The 25,395-nt window shown below is 35.9% G+C and overlaps 1 protein-coding gene across 2 annotated transcripts in view; it reads right to left on the bottom strand.

Moving 5' to 3' along the window:
- LOC122794156 (endonuclease 4 homolog) overlaps positions 1–25,395 on the bottom strand; it is a 1,200,618-nt gene that overhangs the window by 925,182 nt on the left and 250,041 nt on the right. The gene's annotated exons all lie outside the window — the stretch shown is intronic.

Here is a 25,395-nt window from a genome sequence, read left to right as displayed (position 1 = left end):
CTATGCAATACTTTGCAGCATGAATAATTGTGATATAGCTATGATATCTGTGAGCAGTCTAAATAATAAGATAGGGTCAAGTGGAAGTGGCTAGACTAAGCATTTTTGTTGGGTCACACTGGGGATTTGATTATTAACCAGTTCATAAAATTTGAGTTTCTGAGCGGTGGTAAACAGCATTACACCAGATTTTACTGGTATTGATGAGCAGGCTATTTTTTTTTTCATGTCCGGTTACAGTTTTGTAAGTCATTCTACACCTTTTCCTGCAGGTTGTTAATATTTCTTCCTGAGGTTAATAGGAAAATATTTTCTGCATAGTATTAGGTTTATTTCAGGAAGGTCTACTGTTACATAATCGCAGAAGTGTTAAAATAAAAGTGACCCTTAAACAAAGTCTTGGATGAATCCACTGTGAAAGGCTCCTATATCTGAGCAGATAATATCTAGAGCAAATTCAAATGGTCTGTTAGTTAAGCAATTTTGCACCCACTGAAGACTCCACAAGGGAAAGTGCATCTGTTCTATTTTGTGGAGCAAATGGCTGTGGTTTACACTTTCAAAGAGAATCTCACTTTCCTATGCACATCCAAAGAATGCAATCTCCTTTTCCCCATTTTGAGGCTTATGGAAGAACACAGAGGCATGGATAGCCGGATTCAGGGAAATCTCCATTACTACTTTTGCATGAAAGAATGGTTAGTGAAACAGTGCACCCCTCTCCTTTTGAAAGATCAAAAATGGCTCCATGAACATCAGTCATTGCAATTCTGAGATTCTCCCAGCAGATGTCGAAGCAACTTTATTTCTTTGTTAATTATAGCACTTTGTTGACTGTATATTCTGAGATTCTCCTAGCAGATGTCGAAGCAACTTTATTTCTTTGTTAATTATAGCACTTTGTGTACTGTATATTTGTCTAGCTAGTTTCACTGTGTGTGAGGTATTAACTGGAAATTGTCCACTTTTATTAAGCATCTGTTGGATTGTTTGTTTCTGATAACTTGTTGCAGTTAAAACTCTTTTTCTAGAGGCTCCTTTAGCTGTTTAAAACTTTCATTTAAAGGCTCACTGCTGCTTTTCTGCTGTGAGAAACATTTCTGCAGTTTGTTTCTAAGTAGTGGGGATATTTGTAGCATTTCCATATTCAAGCTTGTATTTGGGCCTAGTGTTTGTGGAGGCTGTGTGTCTGAGCACATATTCAGGGACATCTTGGTTTAGCCAAAGCCATCAGGCATTTCAGTGAGACAGAATTGTTTAAGGTCACTGGCTAACTGAGGTCACCTGGACTACAGCTTAGACTAAGCACCTCATTGGTTCTTTTGAGCTTTTTTTCTTAAAAGTTGCCTCAGGTTTCAACTTTCTGTTACCTAAGAAGTTAAGTTGCGAGTGTTTCTGCGATTTTACACTGAGATAATCGAAGGAAGGACACTGAGCAAACTCGGAACTATAATATATAACATTAAGTATCCTGTTTTTTGCTTATTTTGTTCTTTATTTCTTTGTTAATTATAGCACTTTGTGTACTGTATATTTTTCTAGCTAGTTTCAGTGTGTGAGGTATTAACTGGAAACTGTCCACTTTTATTATGCATCTGTTGGGTTGTTTGTTTCTGATAACTTCCTGCAGTTAAAACTCTTTTTCTAGAGGCTCCTTTAGCTGTTTAAAACTTTCATTTAAAGGCTCACTGCTGCTTTTCTGCTGTGAGAAACATTTCTGCAGTTTGTTTCTAAGTAGTGGGGATATTTGTAGCATTTCCATATTCAAGCTTGTATTTGGGCCTAGTGTTTGTGGAGGCTGTGTGTCTGAGCACATATTCAGGGACATCTTGGTTTAGCCAAAGCCATCAGGCATTTCAGTGATACAGAATTGTTTAAGGTCACTGGCTAACTGAGGTCACCTGGACTACAGCTTAGACTAAGCACCTCATTGGTTCTTTTGAGCTTTTTTTCTTAAAAGTTGCCTCAGGTTTCAACTTTCTGTTACCTAAGAAGTTAAGTTGCGAGTGTTTCTGCGATTTCACACTGAGATAATCGGAGGAAGGACACTGAGCAAACTCGGAACTATAATATATAACATTAAGTATCCTGTTTTTTGCTTATTTTGTTCTTTATTTCTTTGTTAATTATAGCACTTTGTGTACTGTATATTTTTCTAGCTAGTTTCAGTGTGTGAGGTATTAACTGGAAACTGTCCACTTTTATTATGCATCTGTTGGGTTGTTTGTTTCTGATAACTTCTTGCAGTTAAAACTCTTTTTCTAGAGGCTCCTTTAGCTGTTTAAAACTTTCATTTAAAGGCTCACTGCTGCTTTTCTGCTGTGAGAAACATTTCTGCAGTCTGTTTGCCACCCTACCTCCCTGTTGGTATGGTGTTTTTATAGTTGATGGCTTTGCAGTTGCCCGCCCCTAGTGTAAATTTGATCTGGGACCCTCCTCACAGTCTAGTGTCATTACCTCATTCTACCCAGTACAGGTAGAACATATGAGAAGGCCAATCAGCTTAGTTTCTGCTACTCCTTTCTCTCTTTCCACTAAAAAAAAAAAAAAAAAAAAAGTTTTCTAAGCTTGTTTCCTGCCTTTCCTGTGGGTAGTCTAGCCTGGATATAGATTTGCTCTGTCCAGGACTATTTGTAGGCTTCTAGGCCCCCAAGCCTTTCTGCTTAATTTTGTTTCTTAGAATTAGCCAGTTTTTTGTTTCAGCACTTGTTCAGAACTTATTGTAAGCACTAAATAAGCTACAAATTACTACAGCACTCAACTTTCCTCACTGTCTAGAGGAAAACAATTTCTAGTACTTAACAAATAAGCACCTATTCAGGCATGTCAAAGCGTCAGCTCCCGGTGTTTTCTCCTGTCTACCTGATGAATCTGGGCATCTTGGGGCAATGCAGTAATTGCCTCATGTACACAGACAATCCTCTCCTCCTACCACCCAGCACTACAACCTGTGAGAGATGCACTTATATAGCCAAACTGGAAGCAAAGCTCTCTTCACCCAAGACTGGACTAGACAGTCAGGAGGAGGAGAAGGTAAACACTTGCACCACACCACACTCAGTACATAGTCCCTCAAAACCTAAAACACACACATAGAAACACAAAACACACACCTACATTCACGGAGGCTCTCAGTAAAAACTTGCCCGAGCAACAGGGACCTCCAAAGCATGAACACAAGCAACCTCCACCACCCAACACAACCCAAATGACACATAGCCCACAAACTCAGTGTGCCACTCAACCACAGCCCATAAGGCATAACAACCGTACCCAACACTCTAGTCATAGGTGACTCTATAGTCAGGCACACTGATGTTCCACTCACCAGGCTAAACAAGGAGAAAGTTACTGTCAGCTGCCTATCGGGTGCCAGGATCCATATCCACACCTCCAGGCTAGTTGCTCAGCATAATGCATCCGAAATTATCCAAATGCAACTAATTCTGTGCAAGACCGCAATCCAAACTGTAGCTTGCTACAGATCCCCCATCATGCCCCACCAGGATTCCCACTCCTCATTTCTTAATACACTGGAAAAAATTAGAGTACAACCTAACACCCTAATAATGGGCAATTTCAACTGCCCTACCATTAACTGGAAAAACTACTCATGTACCAACTTTTGTGCTCAACGTTTTCTGGAATTCATAAATTCCAATGCCATGGATCAACTTATCCACACCCCCACCAGGGGCAGCAATATCCTAGACCTGGTTATTACCAACATGGGCAACCGGTGCTCCACACCAGAGGTCAATTCCTTGTTGGTCAGATCCGACCACAAGCTAATCACCCTAGACAAACCACAGTTTCAAAAACAAACCAGCCAAAACACTACGAAAGAACTCCAGGCGAAGAAAACTAAATCCCACTCAGTTTTATTAAGCGCTTTTCGTCATTCTCATTAGAATGACTTCTTCAGATGAATTACAAGTCACAACCTACAGCTTATATATCCAACCTAAAGTAATTAAACAAGCCAATTAACTAATCAACTAATAAAATCATTAATTAATTGTTTTAAGGTTGAGAGAATAAGAAGGAATACATATATATATATATATACACAAATCAATAAATATAATGCATTATTATGTAAAATAAATACATGAATTGTATCGAGGAAATATAAACCTTACTACGCTTAGACTAAAATAACATCACAATTTTTGACTATATATAAAATATATTAAATAAGATGAATTAATATAACCCTATAATAAACCCTATAATGGAATACTGTGTCATAGTGAATACCATGCCATACAACTTATTCAATACGTCTAGAACAGGGTCAGAATAATTTATTGGGTTATAATCTAAGATCTGTATACAAATAACTCAGATGTTAACAAGTTAATCAATTTAAATCTATTAAAATATGAAATATAAAATATATATAAATAATATATAAACATTACAGAAGTTTTATATATCAGTTATATAAGGGAATATATTAATTAATATTAATTATATATGACTGTTCGCTACTTATCTATTCAAACTTCTGAGTTTTAGAAGACATGAAATATTGCAATGTTCATTTAGTCCTGGCGCCAGAAAAGCATTAGTTCTAAATTGCCAGGATAGTTCATGTTCTTCCAATAATAAATTAAAAGGGCCTCTTCTACTGTTGGGTTGTACTTGGTCTAATCCCACAAATTTAAAATTGTGGTTGGGGTAAGAGAGGATGTGTTTGACTACAGCATTTTCAATTTTCATATTCGAGATAGCATTAATGTGCTCATAAATCCTATCATGTAATCTCCTCTCTGTTTTCCCTATATAAAAACATGGGCAGTATGAACACAAAGCCCCATATACTACCATTTTGGAATTACAATCTAATTTGTGATTAAGGTTGTAGGTCTTTTTGTTAATCATATGTTTAGTGCCTGTCTTGATATATTTACAATAATTACAACATCCACAGCCAGAGGTCCCTTTTACCTTCGCTGTTGTAGTTGTTGGTCTACTTTCTAACAGCACTTTGAGGTTTTTACCCCTCCTATAAGTCACCTTCGGGAGGGTATCGAACTGGGTTGAATTCTTGTCATATAATAGAATAGTCCAATTTTTATACAAGATGTCTCTTATAATATTACTTTCAAGACTAAATGTTGTAATAAACCTCATACTCCCATCTTTAATACAAGGAATATGTTCTTCTATATTAGGGCTACTCTCCCTATGTTCCAATGGACTACTACTATTATTTGAATATAAGTCCAACTGGGATTGATGGATTGGTATGTCTCTATTAATAGTATGAGGCGCTTTTAACAATGGAATAATAATTCCATTTTCCCTCTTTGATATGACTTCGTCGAAAATATTTTTAAGAAACTCCTTGGGGTATCCTCTATGATTAAACATTCCCTCAAGGAAACTACATTCCTGGATAAAGTCCTCATCTCGTGTTATCATATGGGCTGCCCTGATAGCTTGGCCTTTCACAATCGCTTTTTTCTGGGAATAAGGATGTAAGCTTGTGTAATGTAGGAAAGAATTACTATACGTTTCTTTCCTATGTATCCTGGCAGAGAATTGTTTATTCTCATTATCTTTGGCTAGCCTAACGTCCAAATAGTTGATAGTACTCTCCTGAAAATCAAATGTGAATTTAAGAAAGTTAGTGGTGCTGTTCAAGTAAGTTACCAATTCAATAGCCATATCTTTATTACTATATAGGCAAATGAAGATATCATCCAGGAACCGTGTATAATACTTGATATAATTTGAAAAACGTTCCAAGTTAATAATGTGGTTCTCCTCCCAGTAGGCCATAACAGTGTTTGCAAAGCTAGCACCTACTGGGGACCCCATAGCCACTCCACATTTCTGCAGGTATAGATCATTATTGAATAGGAAGTAGTTGTTTGTTAAAATTATACCAAGTAAAGATGTTACCAAGTATACTTCTGTTGTCGAAGCTCCTTTTTTAAATAAATAGATGTTCACCCATTCAAGGCCTATGTCGTGTGGTATTGAGGTGTATAAGTCCACGACGTCTACTGTTAAGAAATTGAGTTCATCATTGAACTCAATTTCATTAATTTTGCTTAAAAAAGCCCATGAGTCTTTACTTATTTGGGTTTCATTATCAAGGTATTTCTTTAGAATATTGTCGACCAGTTTTGCACTTGCATAGGTTATAGAGTTCCTACCGTCAATAAGTGGTCTGAACGGGGGGTCCTGTAGGCTTTTATGTATTTTTGGTGTAGCAAACAGTACTGGTATTTTTGGCCATTCTGTTTTTATATAATTATACATGTCAAGGTCTAAATAACCTTCTATGAAATAATCACTGAAGTGACTCTTGATTAGTCTATACGCCAAGTTTACTTCATTGACACTTGCTCTATGGTAAGTATTGTTGTCCAGTAGTGTAGAAACTCTCTGAATGTAGTCATACTGGTCGAACAAGACTAAGCCCCCTCCCTTATCTGGCTTAATCGCTCTCACATTTAAGGTTTTAAACAATTTGAGAAAGGCTTTTTCATCTGTGGTAATATTCAGTGGTCTACTATTAGTTTTTTTATAAAAAACATTATCCTTGTTGGCTAAATTCCTAAGGTCCAATTCCATAATGCCTTCAAACAATTGGAGAGCTGGATATAGGGGGGGATTATAGTCACTAGGGATGTGATAAACAGAACTAGTACATTGGGATTTACCTAAAAGTAAATTCGAATTAAGCTTCCTGACAAACATTTTAAGATCTTTAATACTTTGCACTAAGTCCATATGCTGGTTAGGTATAAATGTGTATCCCCTTGATAATAATTCCACAAAACAAGGCTCAATTTCTAAACAAGAATAGTTATAGGTCTCCAGCTTTGTTAGTGATTATATCAGGTAACCCAAGTCTGTTGGCTATCTCCTCGGCTTGTTCGGGGGGCGCCTGTTGTTTTTTTGTATCCTTTGGTCATTAAAGTTCTTCTTTGGTATAGCCCCTTGATATGCATATTCAAAATTATCAAGACAGTCATTTTGGTTATGATACACGTCAGTTCTTTCTCTGTTACCTCTCAATCGGTTGGCCCATGTATTACTTTCAGAATCCTGCTGGTTATTGTTATTATTTGGGTTAGAATGACCCCTTTTCCATTGTTACAGTCCACTTCATAAGTATCAATTTCCACTAATGCTTCTTTTTCTATGCCTGGATTAACATGAGCCGTTTGGGACGGTGGTGGTTTGGGATAGGCTGTCCCATTCTTGTAGGCTAAACGGTCTCTCACCATTTTTTTACACTTATTTTGTTTCAATCTAACTAGAAGTTGGTCTATTGTGGTAAAAGACCTGTCATATTCAAACTTGTAACGAGGAAATTCTGAATTAGAAAGTATTTCCTCGTTCAAGTCTTTAACTTCGTTGGATAAGTCTACAATCTGTAAACCATAGTGCTTAATCATAAGTTTTAATAAGTTAATCCCTTGCGTATCAAAGAAAGTTATGAGTTCTTTGTGGAAAAATGAATTCTCAATCAGACCTGTAGGGTACACGTGATAACGCAACCCTTTCGGCACCAGTTTTTCTTGAATGCATCCATTGAGGTAATTAACCTCAAGTTGTAACTTCTTAATTTTCAGCAGTTTAGTATCCAATAGTTTTAATCTATTAGTCAAAGTGGTTGCACTAACCTCTACTTCGTTGGCGTCTTCTGCCGGAGATCCCGTACCATGAAAATCCATCTTAGTAGTGTCCGTTAGCCATCTTTCGAACGCGGGACTTCCAATAAGCTCTCCGACGCCTCTCCTTTCAGTTAAGGAACCCGTTTCTCCACTAGTACGATTATTTGATGACCCATAGGGGCTCAAATGAGCTCCGTTGTCGTCTGGATTGGTGTTAACCAGTTCATCTCTTCCCGTATTGGATCCACATTGTCGTTGTGCTGGTGTAATACCTGCATCTAAACTGTTGTTGGAAGTTGGATTAGCTGCTGTAGGAACGTTGCTAGATTCAAATCTAGCCGCCAAATTATCTATGCGTTGTGATAGTGCCATAATCAAAGCAGTTAAATTTCCATCATTATTAGATTCCGGAAGCTGGTCTATGAGCAGCGGACTGCTGCTATTGTCCATAGTACCAGGAACGATAAAGTTTTCCATAGCCAGAAAGTCCAAAAGTCACAAAGTAAACCACAGTTTCAAAAACAAACCAGCCAAAACACTACGAAAGAACTCCAGGCAAAGAAAACTAAATCCCACTCAGTTTTATTAAGCACTTTTCGTCGTTCTCATTAGAATGACTTTTTCAGATGAATTACAAGTCACAACCTACAGCTTATATATCCAACCTAAAGTAATTAAACAAGCCAATTAACTAATCAACTAATAAAATCATTAATTAATTGTTTTAAGGTTGAGAGAATAAGAAGGAATACATATATATATATATACACAAATCAATAAATATAATGCATTATTATGTAAAATAAATACATTTATACCTAACCAGCATATGGACTTAGTGCAAAGTATTAAAGATCTTAAAATGTTTGTCAGGAAGCTTAATTTGAATTTACTTTTAGGTAAATCCCAATGTACTAGTTCTGTTTATCACATCCCTAGTGACTATAATCCCCCCCTATATCCAGCTCTCCAATTGTTTGAAGGCATTATGGAATTGGACCTTAGGAATTTAGCCAACAAGGATAATAATGTTTTTTATAAAAAAACTAATAGTAGACCACCGAATATTACCACAGATGAAAAAGCCTTTCTCAAATTGTTTAAAACCTTAAATGTGAGAGAGATTAAGCCAGATAAGGGAGGGGGCTTAGTCTTGTTCGACCAGTATGACTACATTCAGAGAGTTTCTACACTATTGGACAACAATACTTACCATAGAGCAAGTGTCAATGAAGTAAACTTGGCGTATAGACTAATCAAGAGTCACTTCAGTGAACATTTCATAGAAGGTTATTTAGACCTTGACATGTATAATTATATAAAAACAGAATGGCCAAAAGTACCAGTACTGTTTGCTACACCAAAAATACATAAAAGCCTACAGGACCCCCCGTTCAGACCACTTATTGACGGTAGGAACTCTATAACCTATGCAAGTGCAAAACTGGTCGACAATACCCTAAAGAAATACCTTGATAATGAAACCCAAATAAGTAAAGACTCATGGGCTTTTTTAAGCAAAATTAATGAAATTGAGTTCAATGATGAACTCAATTTCTTAACAGTAGACGTCGTGGACTTATACACCTCAATACCACACGACGTAGGCCTTGAATGGGTGAACATCTATTTAGTTAAAAAAGGAGATTCGACAACAGAAGTATACTTGGTAACATCTTTACTTGATATAATTTTAACAAACAACTACTTCCTATTCAATAATGATCTATACCTGCAGAAATGTGGAGTGGCTATGGGGTCCCCAGTAGGTGCTAGCTTTGCAAACACTGTTATGGCCTACTGGGAAGAGAACCACATTATTAACTTGGAACGTTTTTCAAATTATATCAAGTATTATACACGGTTCCTGGATGATATCTTCATTTGCCTATATTGTAATAAAGATATGGCTATTGAATTGGTAACTTACTTGAACAGCACCACTAACTTTCTTAAATTCACATTTGATTTTCAGGAGAGTACTATCAACTATTTGGACGTTAGGCTAGCCAAAGATAATGAGAATAAACAATTCTCTGCCAGAATACATAGGAAAGAAACGTATAGTAATTCTTTCCTACATTACACAAGCTTACATCCTTATTCCCAGAAAAAAGCGATTGTGAAAGGCCAAGCTATCAGGGCAGCCCGTATGATAACACGAGATGAGGACTTTATCCAGGAATGTAGTTTCCTTGAGGGAATGTTTAATCATAGAGGATACCCCAAGGAGTTTCTTAAAAATATTTTCGACAAAGTCATATCAAAGAGGGAAAATGGAATTATTATTCCATTGTTAAAAGTGCCTCATACTATTAATAGAGACATACCAATCCATCAATCCCAGTTGGACTTATATTCAAATAATAGTAGTAGTCCATTGGAACATAGGGAGAGTAGCCCTAATATAGAAGAACATAGTCCTTGTATTAAAGATGGGAGTATGAGGTTTATTACAACATTTAGTCTTGAAAGTAATATTATAAGAGACATCTTGTATAAAAATTGGACTATTCTATTATATGACAAGAAGTGTTCAACCCAGTTCGATACCCTCCCGAAGACTTATAGGAGGGGTAAAAACCTCAAAGTGCTGTTAGAAAGTAGACCAACAACTACAACAGCAAAGGTAAAAGGGACCTCTGGCTGCGGATGTTGTAATTATTGTAAATATATCAAGACAGGCACTAAACATACGATTAACAAAAAGACCTACAACCTTAATCACAAATTAGATTGTAATTCCAAAATGGTAGTATATGGGGCTTTGTGTTCATACTGCCCATGTTTTTATACAGGGAAAACAGAGAGGAGATTACGTGATAGGATTTATGAGCACATTAATGCTATCTCGAATATGAAAATTGAAAATGCTCTAGTCAAACACATCCTCTCTTACCCCAACCATAATTTTAAATTTATGGGATTAGACCAAGTACAACCCAACAGTAGAAGAGGCCCTTTTAATTTATTATTGGAAGAACATGAACTATCCCTGCAATTTAGAACTAATGCTTTTCTGGCGCCAGGACTAAATGAACATTGCAATATTTCATGTCTTCTAAAACTCAGAAGTTTGAATAGATAAGTAGCGAACAGTCATATATAATTAATATTAATTAATATATTCCCTTATATAACTGATATATAAAACTTCTGTAATGTTTATATATTATTTATATATATTTTATATTTCATATTTTAATAGATTTTAAATTGATTAACTTGTTAACATCTGAGTTATTTGTATACAGATCTTAGATTATAACCCAATAGATTATTCTGACCCTGTTCTAGACGTATTGAATAAGTTGTATGGCATGGTATTCACTATGACACAGTATTCCATTATAGGGTTTATTATAGGGTTATATTAATTCATCTTATTTAATATATTTTATATATAGTCAAAAATTGTGATGTTATTTTAGTCTAAGCGTAGTAAGGTTTATATTTCCTCGATACAATTCATGTATTTATTTTACATAATAATGCATTATATTTATTGATTTGTGTATATATATGTATTCCTTCTTATTCTCTCAACCTTAAAACAATTAATTAATGATTTTATTAGTTGATTAGTTAATTGGCTTGTTTAATTACTTTAGGTTGGATATATAAGCTGTAGGTTGTGACTTGTAATTCATCTGAAGAAGTCATTCTAATGAGAACGATGAAAAGCGCTTAATAAAACTGAGTGGGATTTAGTTTTCTTCACCTGGAGTTCTTTTGTAATCACCCTAGACATCCACATCCCTCCCCCACCCCCCATTAGGGAAACCACAGTAAAAAATTTCTCCAAAGCCAACTTCACGCTTCTTAAGACAGTAGTGGCAAACTTCACGACACCCATGCAAATGGACAATAGAGGTATGACTGCTGAATCCTACACAAATGCACTTTATAAGCACTTACACGAGTGCATGGATTGTGCAATCCCTAACAGAACCAAGATGCTATCCTCCAAAAAAAGGAAGCCAATCTGGTGGTCCCCTGCCATAAACAAACTCTACAACAGAGGAAAGAAACTGTTGCAAAAAAGAGTAAAATCCCATGATTGGATAAACTCCCTGGTCAGCCTCAGTAAGAAGCTGAGATCTCTCATAAAATCCTCCAAAGCTAGTTATGAAAACAAAATAGTCACTGACTCTAAAGACAACCACAAAGCATTCTATAGCTGTGTCAAGAATCTCAATGGCAACACTCAGATCTGCTCTGAGTTACAGCACAATGGCACTAAATATACAGAACCAACTGATATTGCCAACATCCTGGCAGATAGGTTCAGTGCTAACTTTACCCGTCTGTCATCCCCTAAAAGGCCCATCTCTATACCAGAAGAATGCAAAGTTCCTGTAATCACGGTTGCACAGGTAAAAAACACACTATCTAAAGCCAAGAACACAGCATCCATGGGACCTGACGACATTCCAGGCTGTGTTCTACATGAACTACAGAACGAACTGGCACCCCACCTAAGTACCATGTTCAATCATAGCCTCACCTCAGGCTATGTGCCCACTGAAAGGCACACAGCAACAGTTATCCCACTCCACAAAGGGGAGCCACCACAGATCCCGGAAACTATCGCCCCATTAGCCTAACGAGCCTGGTCTGCATGGCTATAGAGCGTATCATTATGGAACTTATAAACAATGACATTGGTAATCTCCAAACTCAGGTCCCCACCCAGTTCGGGTTTGTAAAAGGCAGATCACGTCTCCTAAACCTGATAGACTTCTTTGAAGCAGTTACCAAAGCTGTAGATGAGGGTAAGGTGGTTCACACAGCCTATCTAGATCTCGCCAAGGCTTTCAACACCATCCCCCACTCTGGAATTATAGATAAACTCACTAAACTAGGTATAAATCCCAATGTCACAAGATGGGTTGCCAACTGGCTCACTGACAGAACCCACACTGTGAAAGTAGCAGACTCCAAATCCAACTTCAGAGCAGTGACAAGTGGAGTACCACAGGGTTCAGTCCTGGGTCCTCTCCTGTTTGTTATCTACTTCTCTGAAGTACAGGCCAACACAGAAGGTCTTTGGCTAACTATGTTCGCAGATGACTGCAAACTCGGAGCCATAATCAAAACTCCAAAAGATGTGGGCATCCAACTCGCGCTCACATGTTGCCCATGTCGGTGTTTCGGCTGTCGGGATTTTACATTGTTGATCATCTGTCTCGTCGGTCTTCTTAGCGTCGGTGTTTTGGCGTGTCGATGAAGTCAAGGGGACCCATATATATACATATACATATATATATATATATATATATATATATATATATTTATAAATACACACACACACACACACATATATATATATATATATATATATATATATAAACACAATCCACAGTGTCACAAATATTATCCATGCCCATTAATGATGTCAAACAGATATGTATGTACTGTGTGCATCACTGGAACCGGTATCACACATGCTTATGGTGTAACAACTTGATGGGGTTTCCGCACCATCAGACAGTAATGCTTATGCCACAAAAAGAATATCTAGGTATAGCCAATAAGATGTGTGACAGCTCACTGTGGCAAAGGTGGTATACTTCAGTTACATATCAGTGGAAGATGTGTAGTGAGTTACATAAAGAAGGGTGACTGTACTCAGCTACTGGTTCTCGTTGGCTGTGAATTATGGAGGTATTATTACCTGTGATGTGAATGATCTTCACATACTCAGTAATTCTGTTACATACAAGGGAGTAGTCAGCAGTGTGGCCACATGCTGGTGGGCATTCCAAATTCCATCTACCCCAGGACACTGGTGCAATATCAACTGGTCTGACTATAGGGTGTGATGCCTACATTATACATGGGCTGTGTGTTTGTTTTCCTGGCATAACAAATCCATCTTTTTGTGTCATTGCAAGTGTTGTCATGGCTGTGGCAGCAGTCTTTGGTGTGTGTTGATACTGTCTGTATTATACTAATATCACAGTTGGAGTCACTGATTGCCCATAATCTGCAGTCCTTGGACACAAGATGTGAATGTCATTTGTGATGACTGTGACTTAAATAATGGACAGGAAAAGGCCTAGCAGACAGCCCTTATGTACGGACCTGATCAATGGACCTGAGATACAGTTCACTTCATACATTTCAACATATTTCGATGCCATGTATGCGGTACAGTGGTCTCTCCACTTGGTGATATAGCTGTTTATGGCCACACCTGACACTGTTGAGTGAATACCTCAGTGTGGATTTGTATCAAATGCCACGGGCTTGTCAAGTTCAAAAGGATGATAGTGTTGTCATCATGCATGCCCTTGATGACCTCTGAGAACATCTAACAGATATAACAGACATGATGTAGCATTAACAACTCATACAGGTCTATTGCACACAGTCGGGATATTACTATTGTCCATTTAATAAAAGGTCCATGATGAGATGTTGGTCTACCTCATAGATGAGGAGAGTCAGGATGTGTCTATACATGCATGCATGCATGCATTGGGTGCTGTTCCCCCCAACTCATATGGATGTATGCTGATGTATACACTTCTAGAGGAAGATAATCTGTGTGGAGGGTGTGTTGAAGAGTGCATTCAACAGTATCAGGAAGGTGTATGTGCTGAGACATACAATAGGTGATCTGTGGATGAGGGTAAGACAGTGCATACTGGCTATCTTGATCTGCCCTAGGGTTTAGACACTAGCCCCCATGCAGGTGTCAATGAGAAACTCACCCAGGTGGGGATAAACCCTTACATCACTAGATGGGTAACCAATTAGCTCACTAACAGAACACATATTGTGAAAGTTGGTGAATCAACCTGTACCATTGGCGTACCACAGGGACATGTGCTTGGCCCTTTACAGTTTGGAATCCATTTATCAATAGTTCAGGCTAAGGTATACAGCCTTTGGCTTACCGCATTTGCTGATTCTTGCATACTGGGTGCAATCACAGAGTCCACCTATGATGACAGCATACTACAGGAGTGGCTGACACAAACAAATGATTGGTGACAAAGCGAAACAGTCTACAAATAAATGCAAAAATGTGTCTTTATTTTGTCCTTCTGCAAAGTGGAATTCCCTACTAATTAAAACATTAACAACAGTCCAGCTATGCTGAAACCCAGTGATACAAGCATTGGACACGTAGACAACAATCTGTATTTGACCACCAACTGTCCACATTGGTATTGAAAGCCTATGTTGTGCACATCATAAGTCACACCACTGCATTCAGATCTGAGGATTACATTACAGCACTGTACTCACACCTCATCAGAGAGCTAATAGAGTATAATGTTCTCTTTTACATGTACCTCATCAAACACACGCAGCAGCTTGAGAGACCAAAGGGGTTTCTCACCAAGAAAACAAAGGGCCTACAAACCATGCCATGGTGTAAGTGGATAGACAAAGCCACGTCGCTGTAATTTGGATCATACAGGATAAGTGATTTCTGCCCGGTCTCCAGGCCAGTCTCTGACCCTGCCCTGGTGGGAATAGTGCAGATCCACAAATCAGATATAGATGATGACAGCAGCAGCATCTGGTGAGGAGAATAAGGTAATAACAGTGTCCCACATGCAAAGGCTCTCTGTAATTTCAAGCCAGAGCACAAGACACGCGCGCGCACACACACACACACACCATTTGACTGCAGTTAGACCAGAACCCCCTACCCAAGTACACAGACTACAGAACTCTGTATTTAAGGGAAGTGCCACAGCTGAAGTCTGACTTGGACTGTCTCAGACAACACTTTATAGCTGATGACAACAGCAGTTTCTGGTGAGGAGAATACAGTAATAACAGTAACCACAAAATGCTATCAAACACACCACAAAAGGTCCTTCCACATATAACGAAATGTAAAAACAAAATAACTGAGAAGGGCCACTTATGCAGACAGCACAAATATTGCCTCAATACAGAAAATGCAAAGGTCAGTTTTATACACACAGTACCTGTATTCTGTTGTTAATGTCAGAGTGCAGTGTTCCACGCTGTTCAGCCTAATACAGTCAGCCTTGTAACTCCTTTTATTTGGATGTTTTTTGTATATATATATATATATATATATATATATATATAAACATTTTAATGGTGCAATGTTTTAATGTATTCACTTCCATATCTGATTATATGTTATAACTAATTGATGTTGATGACTCATTCTAAAAGGTTTCTCTGTTTTTAATTTTAAAGCACAATTTAGATATTTACATAATTGATTAATTACTTGTTATTATTCAATTGACTAAGACATTTTTGCTATATAAAGGGTTGAATTAATTCATTCTGTGTAAGATCTGAAGAAGCTATGTTTTAGCGAAAGCGCTCATCTTTGTTTTATTTTGTTCATGTTTTGTTCGTCTAATGTGAATAAACGGCTTTGGTTCTACATTGACTTGATTTGGATATCGCACGTTTACCAGAAGGAGTTTGTGACAAGAGTTTGTGATAGATGCTCTTATACCCACTTCGCACACAAGTACCTATTTCTCTCTCTTTTTTGATTTATTACTTTTGGTACAAGTGTGTTAATCCGATGGACAGTTACGTATATAATTACATTTTTTGACTTTAACAAACCATTTCGGAGAGTGAGGTATAACCAATTGAAAGACTTTTTACTCGGATTTTGTATACGAAGCATTACGCGTACTTTGAGCATCTTTACGCTACTACTTTACGCTGATTTACGACAATTTCAGTTAACTAACTGGCATGGCAGAAATCGAGTTACCGTACAAGCCGAGAGGTGAACACCGAGGCAAGGATAACGCAGAAGGTATACAGGGACCCAGAGCTGATTATCGGGGCAAGGAAGCATTGACATCACGTTTCAGGAAATACCTGAATGGAACATCGACCCCTTCATGGTTTTTCGAGGAGAATGATGTTACACTTGACTGCGAAACATCAGCAGTGGATATGGAAAGGTTGAATAAGCTTCTCGGGGACATGGAGAAGGACTTTTATAAACTGAAACGGTTACAGACTCAGAGGGTACACTTTGAGTTCTGTCTACAGAACATAATAATACCACGTGGACTTAGGGTATTTTCTATGCCCAGCCAAGGTAAAGACTATCCTGATTTGTTAGCATTATGGCAGCGCATAAATATAGAGACAAGCCGTAAGTACCTAAGGCTTTTGATTGACTTCTTCTTGCCTGAAGAAAAAACACTGACAGATAATATTAATGCTAAGCAAGTAGAACTTTTTAATGATTTTCCAGAATGTATTGTTGGTGCATTATTTGACAACATATTAGATTGTGTGTCAGCATATGAACACAAACTTTTTCAGCAGAAAAAAACAAAAGTTTCTTGAGATTTTAGGGACTTCAGAACAGGGAATGTCTTCACTTGGCCCAGGTCTTTTACTAATGATAATAATGATAATAATATTGCTAGAACTGTACAAGCAACCGGGCATGTGAATGAAAGAACAAATGCTAATAATATTATGCAATACCATCATGATAATGTTGCTAATAATTCTTCTAGTAGAGACAACTGTTTAAACACTGAAGACTCTTTAAAAAGAGGGGCATGTGTCAGCGACAAGTCATTGTTGAATAGACCTAGTTCTAATACATTAGAACATACTGTAACACATGGAAATGATTTAGCAAACCCTTGTAATGTTTTGAACAGTCATTTATCAGTTGTATCAGACAATATTATAACACCAGAGAATCATGAAAATAATACCTGTAATGACTCGTCAGATGTTATACATCTGACACATGAAGGTGCTATTAATAACCAGAATTTATATCCCAGTGTTAGTATTGCTAATACTACTACTAAAGAGATAACATTAACTACACCTGTTGTCAAACCAAAAACAAAGGACAAGGTTTGTACTACAGGATCAGGCATTGACTTATCCTTCCCTTTAGCCATACGTCAAGACAAAGGTCAAAGGAGAACCAGGTCAATGAGCAGAGGGAGACAAAAAAGAAAAATGTCAGGGGAGCCTCTGTATCATACAACTATAAAGAAAATGTGGAACAACCACCACAAGGATTAATTTTTAATCTATCTAATATAGCACTAACAGAGAGTGATACTAAGCTCCTAAATAAGGGATTGAATTTTATACCGTATACCAATAGTAGTGTTATTGATACAGTTACGGATCTCAAAGTGTTTTGTCGCAATTTGATGTTGAAATACTTGTTTGAATCCGAAGATGACGCTGAAACGAGTGCCTTACGCACTAATGAAAATAAACCCTTTATTTTTAAAAATTTGAGTGATTTTATACCAAACAACCATCCCCTGGTTGAGACTTATTTTAAGCTAACTGAAGAAGAATTTCATAAATTTTATAATAATAGAAGGCAATATGGATCACGGAATAAGAGAAGGTTTGATAATTTAACCTATAATGAGAGGGTCAGTTTGAATAAATTGAAAAATGACTCTGAGGTCACCATCAGACCAGCAGATAAAGGGTCAGGAATAGTGGTCTTAGACACTGAATGCTATATACAGAAAATGAATATGATGTTACAAGATAGTTCTTATGTCAGTGAATGCATGGGGTCTATTAATAAAATGTGCACTTATGTACATGATGTTTTAACTGACATATTTAAGAGTGGTCTGGTTGATAAGAACCTCTATGAATATTTATATATACAAACACCCATCATCCCCATTATACAGGGTCTACCAAAAATTCATAAAGATCATACTGACCCACCAATGAGACCCATTGTTTCAGGGAAAGGATGGGTGACTGAGCATATTTCAGTTTTTATTGAGAAACATCTGAGATGCATTTTAAACAATAATTATTATGTATTATGTGATTCAAAACAGTTCTTAATAGATCTTTATGATAAACTAAAGGACTGTGCAGTTATAGATGAGTTAATGTTGGTTACATTAGACATCCAATCACTCTTCACAGTAATCCCGAATTAATTAGGTTTAACATATGTTACATGCTATCTCAAAAAACATAGTGAATATTCTGACATTCTCATTGATCTCATAATACACTTCATGGAGTTGATTTTAGAAAACAATGCTTTTATGTTTGACAGTAACATCTATAGACAATGTGAAGGCGTAGCTATGGGCACACCATGTGCCAATAGCTACGCCAACATGTTCCTGGCATATTGGGAGGAGATATTACTATTTCAGAATCCATTATTTAAATCTAACGTGATATTTTATAGACGCTTTGTGGATGATTTATTTATTTTATGGAATGGAACTGAGAATGACTTACGAAACTTTGTTACGGCCATTAATCATTTAACTGAGTGTCTAAAGTTCACAGCACAATGGAGTATGACTAGAATTGAGTTCCTAGACCTTTTTATTGAGAAATTGCCATGTGGGGTTATTAATACAGGAATTTTTAGAAAAAAGTTGCCATCGAAATATGTTACTGTTCAGAAGTAGCATGCATCCGACATATGTTTTTAAAAATATCATGAAAGGACAGGCCTTAAGGATGTCTAGAATGAATTCCAATGAAATAGGCCTAGAAAGAGACCTTAATAATTTGAAAAATCAGTTATTGGCAAGAGGATACAAACTAAATGAAATAGAACACCACCTACAGATAACATCTGAGGTACGTGATACAAAAGGTGCCCCTTATTTTGGACCTGCTTTTATAGGAAATAAGAATTCCATTGCTAATTTAAACAAGGTTAAATTCTCAACTTGTTTCACTAGAGACGACAATGAGATCAGGTCCATTATTAGTAAATATTGGGACATAACTATTAACGATGATATTAAGGAAATAGTTGGTGAGAAACCAATGTTCCTGTATAGGAATAAGATGAACTTAAAAAGGATCCTATGTTATAATGTAACAAAGAGGGACACAAACATTGAAAGCTATACCAAACCTTGTGGTCATTGCAATTTTTGTTCACTAATAAATATTAACCCCATTTTTATACATCCAGATTTGAATAAAGAATTTATTATTAATGTAAATGCCAACTGTATGACTTGTCATGTAGTATATTTAGCAGTATGCTCCATCTGTTTATCGTTCTACGTAGGAAAAAACAATCGATGCCTACGAGATAGGATAAGGGAGCACTGCTATAATATTAGAAAGAAAAATACTAATAATGCCCTAGCAAAACATGTTGTAGAAGCAGGCGACTGTCATACATTTACATTTAGAGTTTTGGAAGTGATAACACCCAATGTAAGGGGAGGAAATGTAAGATGCTATACAGAAGGGAAGGAGAGTGGTTGGATAATTTTACTGAGAGCAGACAAAGGTCATGGTTTAAATGAAAGAGCTTCAATTAAGCCATACCCAAGACACATCAAATAAAATTATATTATATAGCATGTGTTGTTCCATCTCATATATATTTTTATGCTTGTTGCCAGCCTTGTCCACCATCAATTGATACATCCAGCAACACCCTATTTGTTTATATACATCTCACATCAGCTAGGCCCAATATACTTTTATACAATTTGCACATTATTTTAACCCCTTATATTTCATCAATACTTTACACATACACCTTCATTTGCATATATATATTTATATTTGCACATTACTCATATACTTCATACATATATATATATGTATATTTATATTTATATTTATATATTTACACATTTATATTATAAAATATGTTCAAACAATCATACATTTTATTATATTATTTATCATATAGTATATATTACATTTTATCTAGTGTTATATATATATTTATATTTATCACATACATACTGATATATTATTATACATTTCAGATCCGTATATGAATTCATTTACCACTGGTCATATACGTATGCATGCATATGTCCCATTCAGTATATATATATATATATATATATATATATTCTTTATATATATATTTTTAATTGATATCATAAATACATATGTTTTTTATCATTTTACATATTTATTTTAGCACACACATATATTTACTTTTCATGTATACATAACATAATACAGTCAGCCTTGTAACTCCTTTTATTTGGATGTTTTTTGTATATATATATATATATATATATATATATATATATATATATATATATATATATATATAAACATTTTAATGGTGCAATGTTTTAATCTATTCACTTCCATATCTGATTATATGTTATAACTAATTGATGTTGATGACTCATTCTAAAAGGTTTCTCTGTTTTTAAAAACTGTTTTTAAAGCACAATTTAGATATTTACATAACTGATTAATTACTTGCTATTATTCAATTGACTAAGACATTTTTGCTATATAAAGGGTTGAATTAATTCATTCTGTGTAAGATCTGAAGAAGCTATGTTTTAGCGAAAGCGCTCATCTTTGTTTTATTTTGTTCATGTTTTGTTCGTCTAATGTGAATAAACGGCTTTGGTTCTACATTGGTTCTACATTGACTTGATTTGGATATCGCACGTTTACCAGAAGGAGTTTGTGACAAGAGTTTGTGATAGATGCTCTTATACCCACTTCGCACACAAGTACCTATTTCTCTCTCTTAAAGTTAAAAAGATAATTCCAAAACACAGTTCCAGCTGTTCAGCTCCAAGCTCAAATGGGCAACCCAAGCTGCTCACAAATAAGTCCTGATAACTTTTAAAAGTAAAACTCCGTCTAACAATGCTTGTATAACATCAACTTCAAAAACAAGCGTTAGGCGGATTCTAAAATGCAATACTTTTATTATAAAAAACGGCAAGCGCTTTCGACACAAGTCTTTTTCAAGCCAACAAACAGTTTTACAACAGGAAGACACATTTTATATTCACATCAATTGTGATGTCATTTCCTATTAAAAGTCTTAAAGTCATACTCTCTCAGCAGGAGTTCATCTAAATCAACTGTGTATGTGTTTTAAATGCAGTTACCATATTCAACAGTCATACACATGATAATAGATTTCTCTGCAGAGCAATCTATATACGATCTTTATGCATATACAAAAATTATTTAAAACTTTTTTAAAAAACATTTAGAGTATTCAAAATGAAGTTGTAATGACTAGCATGCTACTTGTCAAGGTGCATGCTGTGCTTCATATTCCAACGAATTAAAGTGAAGTGTCTACTGATTTTTTTACAGTACTTTACACTCAAACAATATATCCAAGATATTCTTTTGCGTGGAAACATAATTTCCTTACGGCAATCCTATATTATTTAGTATGATATGAAGATATGAAATTTAAAATCAATTATATAAGAGTAAAACACATATACAAAATATGTAAAAAATTATAAGAGAATGTATACCCTATCATCATATTATTACTAGTAGTAATAATATATCTACTAATTTACAGAATAATTGGTAGTATGACATAGGTCCTTTATCTCTGGGTAATCAGGTCATTTAGGTTAGACTGCCTATATTTATATATATACGCATTTAACATACAGAATATAATTCAAAGTATAATACATAATGTATAAAATGTGACTTGTAACAACATATATTACAAGAAGGCAACCCATTATGAAACAAGAACTGTCTTTGCTCTCTAACTAACAAATAAGAGGGATGTGCAACATATGGTACATAATATGGAGTGTACACTGTATATCAGGGTTTACTATAGAGAGACCAACATTCTCATGACCAACGCTATCATTTTCTCTGCTTTGCGGGTTAGAGGGAGAATCCCACTTATCGTAGGTAGACATACCACTCTAATATAAAGACTTAATCTATGGATTTTATGATAAGGTAATATAATCAGCAGAGAGGCTTCACCTAAAGCTGACATTCATCGTACAGCCCCTTTTCCCATTGTGGACCACTGGAGAGGAGGAGGGGGGAGAGACCGCTCGATGAGCAGAGGGCGACCAAAGAAAAGAACAGCGGATTTCAATCATGTAGGCCCCACTCTGAAAAAGATGTGGCAAGGAGGGAAGAATCCCTGATATGGAACATCTCCAATAGAATACTAACTGAGGATGAAATATACGTGTTAGAGAAAGGACTTACATTTATTCCCTCTAACAAGAGTGATATTTCAGATAATATTATGGATTTAAAATTATTTACAAGAAATCTACAACTAAAACTTGAAATGGGAAATAGTGGAAGTGATCAGCACATTTTTAAAAAACCAAGCACATATGTCCCGACCTTACATCCTCTCATTGATGCTTTTTCCAAATTAGTGGAAAATGACCTACATGAGAATGAAAGAATTAACCAGAGCAGGAAATGGCAAGGTAACCTTAGACCAATACAAAGAAGAGCCCTTAAGACATTAAAAAATGATAAGAATATTATGATTAGACCCGCTGATAAAGGTGGACCGACTGTCATAATGGACATGGAAAAATATATAGCCAGTATGAATAAAATGTTAAGTGAAGATAGATTTTATAAAAAGATTAATAAGCGTACTGTGGATAATATATCTAATGATGTTGAGAGTAAATTGCAAAATATGTTACACGAAGGTAAAATCAATGAAGAATTATATAAATATTTCCATGTTGAACATCCAACTATTCCATGTATACAAGGTATACCGAAAATACATAAACATGAAACAGACCCCCCGATGAGACCTATCGTGGCTGGAAGGGGATGGATTACTGAGCCTATCTCCCTGTATTTAGAACACTTACTGAAACCCATAGTAGATAAGGTTGAATACATTCTAAAGGACACTAAACAATTTTTGATGTTTCTGTATGAAAAAACCTTCAGTACATATAAGAAAGGAAGGGACATTTTAGTTACATTAGATGTTCAGTCCCTTTTTACAACTATTCCGAACAAGGAAGGTATACTTAGTATTAGGAGATGCCTAAAGAAAGATGGTACGTATACAGATAGCAAAATAGAAGTTATTTGTCAACTCATGGAAATAGTTTTGATGAACAATGTGTTCACTTTTTGTAATCAATTTTATTTACAAAGGGATGGCGTAGCTATGGGCACTTCATGTGCCAATAGCTACGCCAACCTAGTTATGGCTGACTGGGAAGCGGAGTATTTATTCAAAATAAGTAAATTTAAAGAAAATGTCCTTTTCTATACATGCTTCGTACATGATCTCTTTCTCATTTGGAAAGCTGAAGAAGCACTACTTAAGGAACTACATCAAGATATGAATACAACTACAGAATATTTAAGGTTTACTATGACCAAGTCATATGAATGTATATCATACTTGGATGTATTTGTACAGAGTCTATCAAATGGTTTACTAAATACAGGTATACACAGGAAAACCTGTTATAGGAATACATACCTACATCGGAGTAGCATGCACCCAAATCATATATTTGGCAATATTGTAAAAGGCCAAGCTATGAGGGTATCCAGGTTAAGCTCAGATCAGCAAGGATTTCAGACAGGAATCAATGAACTTAAATGGAAATTCTTGAATCAGTCATATAGATCGGAAGAAATTGATGCAAGTCTCTTGGAGATACAGAATCTGAGGAATGATAGGGCACAACCTTACTTCACAAATGGGAGAAGGAAGGCAGAGACCACATCTTTGGTTAGTGTTATGAACTGTCCAGTTAGGATACCACTTTTCTATACACAAGATTTAAAAGACATTAGAGGTATATATAGTAAACATTGGGACATCTTATTAACTGACCCTAATATCTCATCTCTACTAGATATATCTCCTCATTTTACATATAAAAATAAACTAAATCTGTACAGGATGCTCTGTGGACCCAACCGGGTAAACAATAGGATTGTAAATAGGACCCAAGGTGCAACCAAAAAATGTGGAAGATGCAATTATTGTGGTTTTGTTAAAGAGACTAACATATTTTTACACCCAGTAACAGGGCAACAATTTGAGTTCTCAGCAGCAGCAACATGTGATACTGAGCATGTGATATACTTGGCTACCTGTACCAGCTGTGCCGCATTTTATGTAGGCAAGACAGATCGAAGGCTGAGGGATAGAATTAGAGAACATCTCTACCATATTAGGATAGCTTCACCTAGAAATGCTCTGTCTAAACATATTGGGAGTACCTCTACGGAACATAATTTTAAATTTCAAGTAATCCAATTAAACCCGGTGACTATTAGACGTGGAGATATTTTCAATGAGACAGAACAGAAGGAAGCCAAGTGGATAATTAGGTTGAGGGCGGATCGAGAACTGGGTATAAATTATAGAGTTTCAATAAAACCTATTTTAAAAGCTAGAAAATTAAAAAGATAGTTTTATAGCTTTAATTTATTGACTATCTATAGCTGACAGATATACCAATATAGTGAATCATTACCTATTTTTTGGCAAATGTGACTTTAGGTATTAATATATAACTAGCATAGAACCTAGGATCTGCCTTACCATAATTATATTATAAACTCTATCATCATGTTGGTATGTTGTGATTTTATTAGATGATTTCATCAATAACGTCTTAGTGTGGCATACATGCCCATATTGATGTACACCCATTTGACTATCATAAAATCCATAGATTAAGTCTTTATATTAGAGTGGTATGTCTACCTACGATAAGTGGGATTCTCCCTCTAACCCGCAAAGCAGAGAAAATGATAGCGTTGGTCATGAGAATGTTGGTCTCTCTATAGTAAACCCTGATATACAGTGTACACTCCATATTATGTACCATATGTTGCACGTCCCTCTTATTTGTTAGTTAGAGAGCAAAGAGAGTTCTTGTTTCATAATGGGTTGCCTTCTTGTAATATATGTTGTTACAAGTCACATTTTATACATTATGTATTATACTTTGAATTATATTCTGTAGGTTAAATGCGTATATATATAAAT

This window comes from Protopterus annectens, chromosome 1.part0 (genome assembly GCF_019279795.1).
Source record: "Protopterus annectens isolate FY-2018-M chromosome 1.part0, PAN1.0, whole genome shotgun sequence".
NCBI classification, from domain to species: domain Eukaryota; kingdom Metazoa; phylum Chordata; order Ceratodontiformes; family Protopteridae; genus Protopterus; species Protopterus annectens.
Note: the sequence above shows the minus strand (reverse complement) of the source record. Positions and strands in the feature narration are given on the sequence as shown.